Genomic DNA, 11,660 nt, shown 5'->3' with positions numbered 1-11,660 from the left:
ACCCCCAGGTCCTGAGTTGAGGTGTTGTAGGTGAGGACTGGCATTGGGAAAGAAGAGAGGTGGCTGCCTCCAGGGCCCAGGCAACAGGAGGGAGCATGGCACTACTTTGCTAATACCATGCCAACCAACTGCTTACTGTCTGGAAAACTTTGCTATTGGTTTGTTTTACAGAGCTTTTGTAGAATTTATTATACATTGCACGAACTACTTCTTATCCACTTTTTTTTGGGGGGGGGGAATAAATTGGAAACTTATGAGAAAGCTTTCAGGTAAAAATGAAAAAAAAGTTTCTTATGAAGGGCTACAGGCTGCACGTGCCCTCTCAAAGCCAATATAAATCCTCTTTCTCTAACTGCTTTAATGAGGAGAGATTCCATTCTTCAGACAAGATTCTAAAACTCCCGACTCCCCAGGTGAGATTTGCTTTTCCCCTGAAGCATATGCCAAAACTTGCTCTTCGTTTTTACTTGCAGCCATCTGCTGGATGCACAGGCTTTAGGCACACACATGTCATTAGCCCTTTCCTGACACTAATGAACCATAATCCTGTCTGGCCACTCCTCCTTGTCTTACCCCCAATAATCAAAGTGCCTGACATGTGGTAGAACTTCATCAAATCTTTTTTTTTCCTAAAATGATCACAAGATGGCTGGCCTAGGTCTCCACATGTGTTCTCCATGATTCCAGCCCAAAATCCAGAAGGAAAAGGGAGAGGGTGGGGAACAGTGTTCTTCAGGTGTTTTTATTTTCTTTGTTTAATCACTTAAAAGGAATTCAGCAATCTACCTAGCAGAATTCTTTATATAGTTATGTTCATCAGCCAGAATTGGATGATCTGCTGGAAGAGAAATGTACTTTTCTCTTATATTTTTTGCCTTCCTTGCTGAGGTAGCCTCAACTGACTGCAGACAAGAAAAATAGGGAATAACAACTGGTAGGCAGCCAGCTATGTCTGCCAGAGCTTGTAGTGACCTCAAAGTTTATAATGTATAGTAAATTGTTCATTTTATCTACAGAATTATTCTTCACTTGGGATTTCTTTTACACATACATTTTAATAAACTGCATTAATTTGCAATTTAAATTGTATAGACAGTAAAGAAAAGAGATGAGAAGTATCAATTCTTCATTGCAGCACCTTAGTTGTTCATTGTTTTCTCATATGTGCCTTGACCATGGGCCTTCAGCAGACCGAGTAACCCCTTGCTCGAGCCAGCGACCTTGGGTCCAAGCTGGTGAGCTTTTATTCAAACCAGATGAGCCTGCACTCAAGCTGGCGACCTCGAGGTCTCGAACCTGGGTCCTCCGCATCCCAGTCCGATGCTCTATCCACTGCACCACTGCCTGGTTAGGTTGCATAGACTTTTATGTTAGGACAAAAATGTCCTCAGACACCTAGCTTTATGTCATTCTCTCTGAAGTAAAAGTGGGCAAGTAAAACAAAAAGTTGTTATTGCAGGCTTAGATCCAAACAACTGCTTTCTTTAGCAGTTGTCCTGAGAAACATATTACAACAGAGAAAAAAAAAAGGGAACTGTGAGCTGTGCTGTCCATTTTTCAACATTGCTGTAGAACAAAGTCAAGCTCACTAGCTTTAGATTGCAGAATTTTTCTTCTTTAAGAAGACAGTGGTAACATCTCATCCCCTAAATTTCTTGAATATTAGGAAGAACAGATCATCAGTTAGATTAACGTTATTTGGCACTATGATGTGTAGTTTATTAGGGTCTGGAGACTTGGGATCATTTACCACAACTCAATGCTTTCTTATCACCTTTTCTCTTATTGTGAGTTTTAATTTCACTTTCAAAATATTCAGTTTCACCTTCAAAATATTTTCCAGACTACAGTCTTTGGAGAAGTCAGGAGTGGCATCTACCTTCTTGCTGATACTGGTTGGTACATTACAATATCTTTACCAACCCTAGATAAGTACAATTTAAATTTGTACACTTAGCATTAAATACTGGTTCTGATAAGGATTAGGTCTATAATCTTGATTGACTCATTGAACTTATTTGAATATCAACTCAATTGGCTTTGTTATTTTCTCATTAGCACTATAGGGATTTGAGATCATTTGAAAGTTGTAAAGTTTTCTTTACAACTGTGTAGCTTTCTAGCATCTAGGACATTATTTTCTATTGTAAACAATTCAAATACAGAAATGTGTAATATAAAAAGAAAAATTCCTTATAATTTAATGCCTATAGCAGTGTGTGTGTGTGTGTGTGTGTGTGTGTGAACAAAATGGACTGGTATTTAAAGAAACTTTTCATTTCTTTATTTTTACTGATAGTTTCAAGGTTCCTTTGGTGTTTTTTGGGGGGATCATTTTTATCTTATATATACTAATAGCCAGCTTTCCTTTTTATCCTCTTTCCTTTACTGACTTAATAATTATTTTCCCTTAATTTCTGTCAGTTCACCTTGTTTAGGATTGCTGATTTAATCTTGGCTAGAGAGTCTGGGCTTCCTGACCCCATGGTAATCTTAACCTAGTCTTTAGCTATCCTTGTCCATGCCTAAGGGCCCAGCCTGGATCATTACCTATCCACGGACAAGCCACTGCTCACAGTTCAGATATGACAATGATTTCTCCCAGGAAATAATACCTCATCTCCCATTCCCATCGTGGACTCTCCCATAAAGAACATACTGTTTAGGATGGGAGGACCCATAGGGGTGAAGAAACAGGCACAGAGAGTTTGTCATCTGTGAAAGGTCATAGGCCTTATGAGTGGGAGATCTGAGTCTAGACCAGGGGTCCCCAAACTACGGCCCGCGGGCCACATGCGGCCCTCTGAGGCCATTTATCCGTCCCCAGCCGCACTTCTGAAAGGGTACCTCTTTCCTTGGTGGTCAGTGAGAGGAGCATAGTTCCCATTGAAATATTGGTCAGTTTGTTGATTTAAATTTACTTGTTCTTTATTTTAAATATTGTATTTGTTCCCGTTTTGTTTTTTTACTTTAAAATAAGATATGTGCAGTGTGCATAGGAATTTGTTCATAGTTTTTTTTATAGTCCGGCCCTCCAACGGTCTGAGGGACAGTGAACTGGCCCCTGTGTAAAAAGTTTGGGGACCCCTAGTCTAGACCGAAGGGCTTTTCCCATGCAGGCCACGTGGAGTTTCAGTATCTGTGTGCAGCAAAAAGGCAGGCAAAGGCAGCAGGCAGGCTGGACGGCGTTACTGACGGGAGCCTGTAAGGTAGGTGACTTCTCCCACATTTACTTTTGCCTCTTTTATTTTCACACTTTGATCAAGATATTATAATCCTGTAATTCCAATATGTTTCTCTTGTAGCGAAGTTATTTCCCTTAAAACAGTGGTCCCCAACCCCCAGGCCGCGGAATGATACCGGTCTATGGGCCATTTGGTACTGGTCCACAGAGAAAGAATAAATAACTTACATTATTTCTGTTTTATTTATATTTAAGCCTGAACAATGTTTTATATTTTAGAAATGACCAGATTCCCTCTGTTACATCCGTCTAAGACTTACTCTTGACGCTTGTCTAGGTCACATGATACATTTATCCATCCCACCCTAAAGGCTGGTCTGTGAAAATATTTTCTGACATTAAACCAGTCTGTGGCCCAAGAAAGGTTGGGTAGCACTGCCTTAAAACAAAGGTGTGTGTGTGTGTGTGTAGGGGGGTGTAGCATGTGTGTGCCTTCTATGTTAAGGAGTAGGATAAAATGTTGTGAGTGTGTGTGTGTGTGTGTACATTTCATAGGAGAAGATGAGAAAACAGGAAAACTAAGTCTTCTGACAATGGAAGTACCACAAAAGATACAAGTGGAGGTGAAATTTATGTGACTGTTGTTATTGTGAAGCCATTATTCACATGTTACACTACATGTGTCAAAGTAGACAGTCCTAAACTCCTGAATGTTTTCTGACAATTAACTGCATCCAGGCAGCTAATCTAGTAAAATCAGAAAATGAGGGGGCAAAGCGTGGTCATTTCTACGAGACCAACTTTGGAGTACTGCCATGAGACCTGGCATTAGAACTCCTGGGTTTGATCCTAAATCAGTCCTTTATGGTTTTGGTTGTTTTTTTTCCATTTTGTTTTTAAGCTTAAGTAATTTACTTAACATTCCTGGGATTCACCTTTAAAATAGGTATAATTATAGTATCTCCCTCAAAGGGTTATTATGATGACTAAATAAACCAGTGCATGTAACAGAAAGTTGGTGACTTCTTGTTGCTAGGATTCACAGTGGTGGTGAACAGAGTAAAGAAGAATTTCTCTTGATTCTATTGTAGTTTTAGAAATTAATGATAAGCTTTATTGTACAGATGATAGAGCTGAAACCCAAAAAGAGGATATATTTTTTCCAAGTTTATTCTGATAATGAATAATAGCATTAGCTCAATGAATTTTTGTTTCCTGCTTCTTTCTTTTATATCAATTAGAATAAGTTTGCTTTGGGAGACAGAGTTCTGGGTAATTACCTTAAAAGATGTCAGAATTTTGAAGTGGGACCAGTGGTGGGATTCAAATAATTTAACAACTGGTTATCCACCCTAATGACCATTTTAAGTATTAAAAAAACAATATACCAAAAGGTAGTTTATTATTTCATGTATTTAATACTTAAGAAAGTATAATAAAAGACGTACACAAAACTAGATTATGTTATATGAAAGAGTTTTAAAATATTAATGAGCCCTGGATGGTTGGCTCAGCAGCAGAGTCAGCCTGGCATTTGGAAGTCCCAGGTTCAAGTCTCTCTGTCAGGACACACAGGAGAATGGACCATCTCAATCCCTCCACTGGTACAACTTTGTCACCCTGACTGGCTAGTACAACTTTGTCACCCTGCCCCTAAGTTTTTCATCTTTCTTTGGGTTTAGATTAGATAATGCATATCCCTCTTAAGGCTTTCTGCATAAGGATAAGAGAGATTTGAACAAGACCATGCAGGTCATCTCAGGCGGAGACTGTCTTTTATAACAATGCTACTATCAGTCCTATAACAGAATTAGAAGGGTACTTATTTTAGAGACCCAAAGAAAGGGGTAAGCATCACACAGCCAAAGTCATGGCTGGGTTTAGAACACAATCTTTTCACTTTTACTTTATATGAAGTCCTATTAGTCCTCTGCCTCCTCTGGGATTAGATCTGGTAGCAGTCAAGAACAACAATAGACCTTTAGCATGTATCCATTAGGTAAATCTGTTTGCTGAGGGTTTTTGCTTTGGGTAATCTGATTTCATACTTATAACTAAATTCCTTGCCTTTCCTCAGTTTTCAAATACCTTTGGTTTGCAACCAGTTTTCTAGTAATATAGGTTTTCTGCTCTGTGCCTCAGTGATCAAAGTTCTTTCCAGGGTCTCTTTTCTTTTGATATTCACTGTAGCTCCAGAATTGTTTCCTGACCCTTCCAAGCACATCCACTGGAACTCTGGAATTAACCGAACACCTGCTAATTAGATATCCATGGAAAATTTACCTGCCTACATGCTCTGCTTATATACACACTTTAGAACTTCAACTCAATTTGGAACTTTGTGTGTGTATGTGTGTGTGTGTGTGTGTGTATACATGTAATGTGTATGTCTTGTTTGTTCTTTCTGTTGTAAAATGAATTTTCTTTTTTTTTCTTTTTTTTTAAATTATCTTTTGAAGTCTACCCTATGGTTGTACTCATATTCCTATATAAAAGTCTTTATTTTATTTTATTTTATTTTTTTATTTTTTTGTATTTTTCTGAAGTTGGAAATGGGGAGGCAGACAGACTCCCGCATGCGCCCAACCGGGATCCACCAGGGGGTGATACTCTGCCCATCTGGGGCGTCGCTCTGCCGCAATCAGAGCCATTCTAGCGCCTGAGGCAGAGGCCACAGAGCCATCCTCAACTTCCGGGCAAACTTTACTCCAATGGAGCCTTGGCTGCGGGAGGAGAAGAGAGAGACAGAGAGGAAGGGGTGGAGAAGCAGATGGGTGCTTCTCCTGTGTGCCCTGGCCAGGAATCGAACCCGGGACTCCCACTCTACCACTGAGCTAACCGGCCAGGGCCCCTATATAAAAGTCTTTAAAAAATCAATTTCTGTATGCCTTCCATAGTCTTACCTTTACCTTCATCTAAACTTATAAGTCTTTCTAGATTCTTGGCCATTTATCACACTAATCTGATACTTCCTCTGAATTTTTTGTGTCAATTTATAAAATATTATGCTTTTTAAATCCCTTATATACAGAAGGCAAACACCTAGGTGTAGGGACCCGCCTTACCCTGAAGGTTGCATTAGAGATTGCATAAGGAACAAGGAACTTAGAGCTGACCCAGCCCCCAAATCCTGTTTATCTAGATTTGTAACAGTTTTAACAGTTTGAAAACTTTGCAACTGCCTGCCCTATGTTACTATACCATGTGACTTCTCTCCTGCCAATAGCTAATAGCCAAGTCTGCTTTTGGAAACTGCTTGCTTGCTCAGCCTATATAAGACCTAGTTTGTAAGCGTTTGGGCACAGCTCTCATCTGCGACTTTTTAAGAGTATAGTGTCCCTGAGACACCCAAGAGTCCGCCCCTGCGCAGGTTAAAAGCTTGGCCAATAAATTTTCCATCTAAATTCCTGAAAGTCTCCGACATCTGTTTTGTACCCCGGTGGATGCTACATTTTCGGGGCTCGTCCGGGATCCCCTTCGGTGGGACCTTTGGTTGGAGGCCAGAAGGACAACTCGAGTTGGGTAAGTTTTGCTGGGGATCCCATGTAGTCTGTTTCTGGCTCTGGAGCATTTGCAGCCTGTGGCAGTAGACAGGACGCTGTCAGAGACCCGCCCAGGCACTCAGGGGAAAGGGCAGGATGCTGCTCCCTGAGTTATCTGTTTCAGTAAAAAGGTGACTGGTCACATTAGGAATTTCTGCGCTGCGCTGCGGTTTGGCTGTGTGTGAATGCCTGAGTCGAATGTAAGACAGGTGAGAGGAAGAAATCCGAATGAAAAACTTGCTTGTGTGTGTTTAAGTCTGTTTATATATATATTTTTAGTATTGTTGTTCTTGTGTGGGTTTTCATTGAGGAAGCAGAAAAGAAGAGGATTCAAATTGAGAACTGAAAAATGGGACAAGAGTCTGTACCTGGTTCTCCACTAGAGTGCCTGCTAAACAATTTCTCTGATTTTCAGAAAGAGCCCAAGGGTACGGGGGACCACCTCCGGACCAAGAGACCCTGCGGACCCTAAGTCAGTTAGAATGGTCCGCCTTCAACATAGGATGGCCCACTGAGGGAACTTTTGATCTCCCTATAGTGTTTGCTGTTCGAGCTATTATCTACCAGGTGCCCCACCCGGACCAATGTTTGTATATTGATGTGTGGGTTGATATTGCTACTGAGAAGCCCGGGTATATCAGAAAGTATCTAAAGAAGGGCAAGAGAGAGAGAAGGGCAATATGTGTTACCTCAAGTAACCAGAGGACAGGAAAAGCAGCAAGGAAGTAAAAGAGAGAACCAACCCCCCAAAGCAGTCTAATGTACAGTCATCTAGAATTTACCCTGTCTTGCCTGAACCACTAGAGGATCCCTTAGACCCAGTAAACTTCTCTCCTCCCTATCGGAGACAGGACGAACCTGATTCCACACAGTAGGAAGAAAATAGATTTTTGAGTCCACCACACACCCGAGGAGGGACAGGCTATTTGGCTCCTCCTCAGGTGGGAGCCGCTGCCATTTTGGCTCCTCCTCAGGTGGGAGCCGCTGCCATTTTGGCTCCTCCTCAGGCGGGAGCAGCTGCCATTTTGGCTCCTCCTCAGGTGGGAGCCACCGCCATTTTGCCTCTTAGGGAAGCACCCCCGTCACTAGAAGCCGGCCCAAGGGCCCCCTCTCATATGATTTATGTGCCTTTCTCCACTAGTGACCTCTATAATTGGAAGCACCAAAATCCCTCGTTCTCAGAAAAACCTCAAGGATTAATCTCCTTACTTGAGACTGTTTTTAGAACCCATCAACCGACATGGGATGACTGTCAACAGCTTTTGCAGACTTTGTTCACCACAGAGGAAAGAAACCACATAAGCCAGGAAGCGGAAAAGGCTTTCCTAGAGGATGGGGGAACAGAAAGGGAAATAGGGGATGTCCTTCCTAGACAACCACCAAACTGGGACTCCAATGTTAGCAGGGGAATGGAGGCACTCTCTCAGTATCGCCGGGCTCTACTGCGGGGACTGAAGGCAGCAGCCAGGAAGCCTACTAATTTTAGTAAGGTAAGTGAGGTTATCCAGAGACGGGAAGAGTTCCCCCACCTCATTTTTAGAGCGGCTAATAGAGGCCTACCGGGTTTATACCCCTATAGATCCAGAGGCTGAAGAAAATCGCAGGTTAGTGAATATAGCTTTTGTGACACAAGCAGCATCAGACATTAGGAAGAAGCTTCAAAAGTTAGAGGGATTTGAAGGAGAAAATAGAAGTAAGCTGTTAGAAATAGCTCAGAAAGTATATGTAAATAGGGATGACCCGGAATTAGGAAAAGCGGCTGTCAAAATCCTCCTTGCTGCTAACAGCTCTGAAAGAAAGAAAAAAGAAGGGCAGCAACGTTGAGGTAAGGGGAGAGGCCCACCACAGAGGCAACTAGACAAGGACCAGTGTGCATACTGCAAAGAGAAGGGACACTGGAAGAAGGACTGCCCTAAACGGCGGGCTGAAAGGCCCAACCGGGAATCACAGGTACTGCTCCAATTGGACTGACGGGGCCAGGGCTCTATCCCTGTTGGCTCCCAGGAGCCCATGGTCACCTTAACAGTCAAAGGAAAGCCTACTAGCTTCCTGGTCGACACGGGAGCCACGTATTTAGTCTTAAAGCAGTACTGGACTTGAAGGCCCCCAGAAGCCAAGACATATTTGCTTTTGAATGGAATGATCCAAAAAATGGACTAGTGGGACAGTATACTTGGACCAGGCTTCCCCAAGGGTTCAAGAATTCTCCCACTATCTTTAATGAAGCTCTGAGCAAAGACTTGCAGGGGTTCGAGCTGACCATCCATCAGTTGTACTGCTACAGTACATGGATGACCTCCTCATCGCTGTAGCCGAAGAAGAGCAATGCAGGACGGCCACCTTGGACCTACTCCAAGATCTCCAGCAGATGGGATATTGAGTCTCTGCCAAGAAGGCCCAGATTGTCACCCAAACTGTAAGTTACTTGGGGTATAACTTACAAGGGGGACAAAGGACATTATCCAGTCAAAGGATTCAAACTGTGTTGCAGATCCCAGAACCCACTAACAAAAGGCAAGTGCGGGAATTTCTGGGTGCAGTAGGATATTGCAGACTCTGGATATTAGGATTTGCAGAGTTGGCCAGACCCCTCCACGAATTAACACGGGGCAAAGAAAGGAAGGCTTTCCAGGCACTGAAGGAAGCCCTAGAAGCTGCCCCGGCATTGGCGCTACCAGATATGGCCAAACCTTTCCAGTTGTACATTGCTGAAAAGGGAGGGGTAGCCTTGGGAATCCTCAGCCAAGAGCTTGGGCCATGGAAGCTAGACCCCGTAACATCTGGCTGGCCAACCTGTTTGAGGGCACTTGCTGCTACCTCAATCCTAGTTAAGGAGGCCAACAAGCTGACATTGGGTCAGGACATCCAGGTTATTGGAGAGCACTATCTAGAACAAGTGCTGCGTACCCCACCGGATAGGTGGCTCTCCAATGCACGACTGACGCAGTACCAAGCACAGTTATTGAATCCCCCGGCAGTGCATTTCTTGAAGACAGCAGCCTTAAATCCTGCCACCTTGCTACCATTGCCAGACCCATCAGTGGTCCATGACTGCAGACAGATATTGGACACTGTCACAGGGGCCAGACCGGACCTTCGGGACCAGGCCTATGAGAAGGCAGACCTCACGCTGTTCACTGATGGAAGCAGTTATGTCCGAGATGGACAAAGATATGCAGGAGCAGCCGTAACTACCCAGGACAGTGTCTTATGGCAGAAAGCATTACCAAAAGGTACGTCTGCGCAGCAAGCAGAGTTAATTGGATTGACACAGGCCCTCCAGATAGCTGAGGGCAAAGTGGCCAACATTTACATGGACAGTAGATACGCCTTTGCCACTGCTCACATTCACGGTGCCATTTACAAAGAAAGAAGAGGCTTGCTAATGGCAGGGGGAAAGGAAATTAAGAATAAGACTGAGATCTTAGCCCTGCTTGATGCCATTTGGCTTCCCTCTAAAGTAGCCATAATTCATTGCAAAGGACATCAAAAAGGGACTCTCCAATTGTTCAAGGAAACCGTTTTGCTGACATCACTGCCAGAGAAGCTGTGGAAGAAGGGACTGCAGACATTCTTCCGCTCTTGCCTCAACCCTTGCTGCCTCCAGACCCTAAATATGCTCCTGAAGAAGAGCAGGAAGGAAAGCAATTAGGGGGTAAAAGAAATAAGCAGGGGTGGATAGAACTTCCTGACACCAGACTCTACCTACCCCAAGGAATAATAGGATAAATTGCAAAGGAAATCCACACAAGTTCCCACTTAGGGCAAAATAAGATGGAACAACTAATTAAGAAGTACTATAGGGGACCTCAGATTAGGAATATAGTACAATCTATAGTTTCTAGATGTAAGGCTTGAGCTAAGGTCAATGCTATAAACAAGAAGCTTCCCCCTTTAGTTAGATATAGGGGAAAGTGCCCAGGAGAGTTACATTGCATTTACAGGCCTCAGAGTTCTGGGCAGGTAGAAAGAATGAATAAGACCCTAAAAGAAACCTTAATCAAGTTAAAGGAGGAGACCGGCGAGAACTGGGTAGAGTTACTCCCCTTCGCCTTGTTCCAGGTCAGAAGTACCCCATATGTCAACAAGTGGACTCCCTATGAGCTCATGTTTAGACAACCTACTCCATTAGTTCCCCCAGCTCACTAGAGAGGAAATAGAGGTATCTAATCATAATTTCCTCAAGTCCCTACAGGCGTTACAGCAGATCTGAGAGGAAGTGCGAGAACTAAGGAGGGAAAGAGGAGCAGCCCAAGAAAGCAGCACCCGAGAACCTCCACCAGAGCCTGGACAATGGGTATGGGTCCTTAATCATCGCAGGGGAAACCTCGAGCCAAGGTGGCAAGGGCCATTCCAGGTATTGCTCAGCACACCTTCTGCTGTTAGAATTTCTGAGAAGCCCTACTGGATCCACCTATCCCATGTGAAGCAGGCCCAGGAACCAGGAGAGAATACTAGGACATGGCGAGTGCGATGGGACCCTGATTAGCCTCTCAAGGTCAGCTTCTCCAAGGAATAAGGACTCTAATATTTTATTGGACCAATAATCCTAAACAAGGTTTTAGGTTTCATCAAAGAAAGAATAGAAGTTGTTAAGCTCATGGTTCTTCTCAGCCTTACACGCTCCTAGCAGGGGAAGAAAATGAGTCAAAGGTTTAACTCATGTCTAAGAAAAGGGGGGAATGTAGGGACCCGCCTTACCCTGAAGGTTGCATGAGAGGTTGCATAAGGAACAAGGAACTTAGAGCTGACCCAGCCCCCAAATCCTGTTTATCTAGATTTGTAACAGTTTTAACAGTTTGAAAACTTTTCCACTGCCTGCCCTATGTTACTATGCCATGTGACTTCTCCCCCGCCAATAGCTAATAGCCAAGTCTGCTTTTGGAAACTGCTTGCTTGCTCAGCCTATATAAGACCTAGTTTGTAAGCGTTTG

Source organism: Saccopteryx bilineata, chromosome 2, assembly GCF_036850765.1.
Source record: "Saccopteryx bilineata isolate mSacBil1 chromosome 2, mSacBil1_pri_phased_curated, whole genome shotgun sequence".
Lineage (NCBI taxonomy): Eukaryota > Metazoa > Chordata > Mammalia > Chiroptera > Emballonuridae > Saccopteryx > Saccopteryx bilineata.
The sequence above is the reverse complement of the archived record's forward strand: the minus strand, read 5'-3'. Positions refer to the sequence as shown.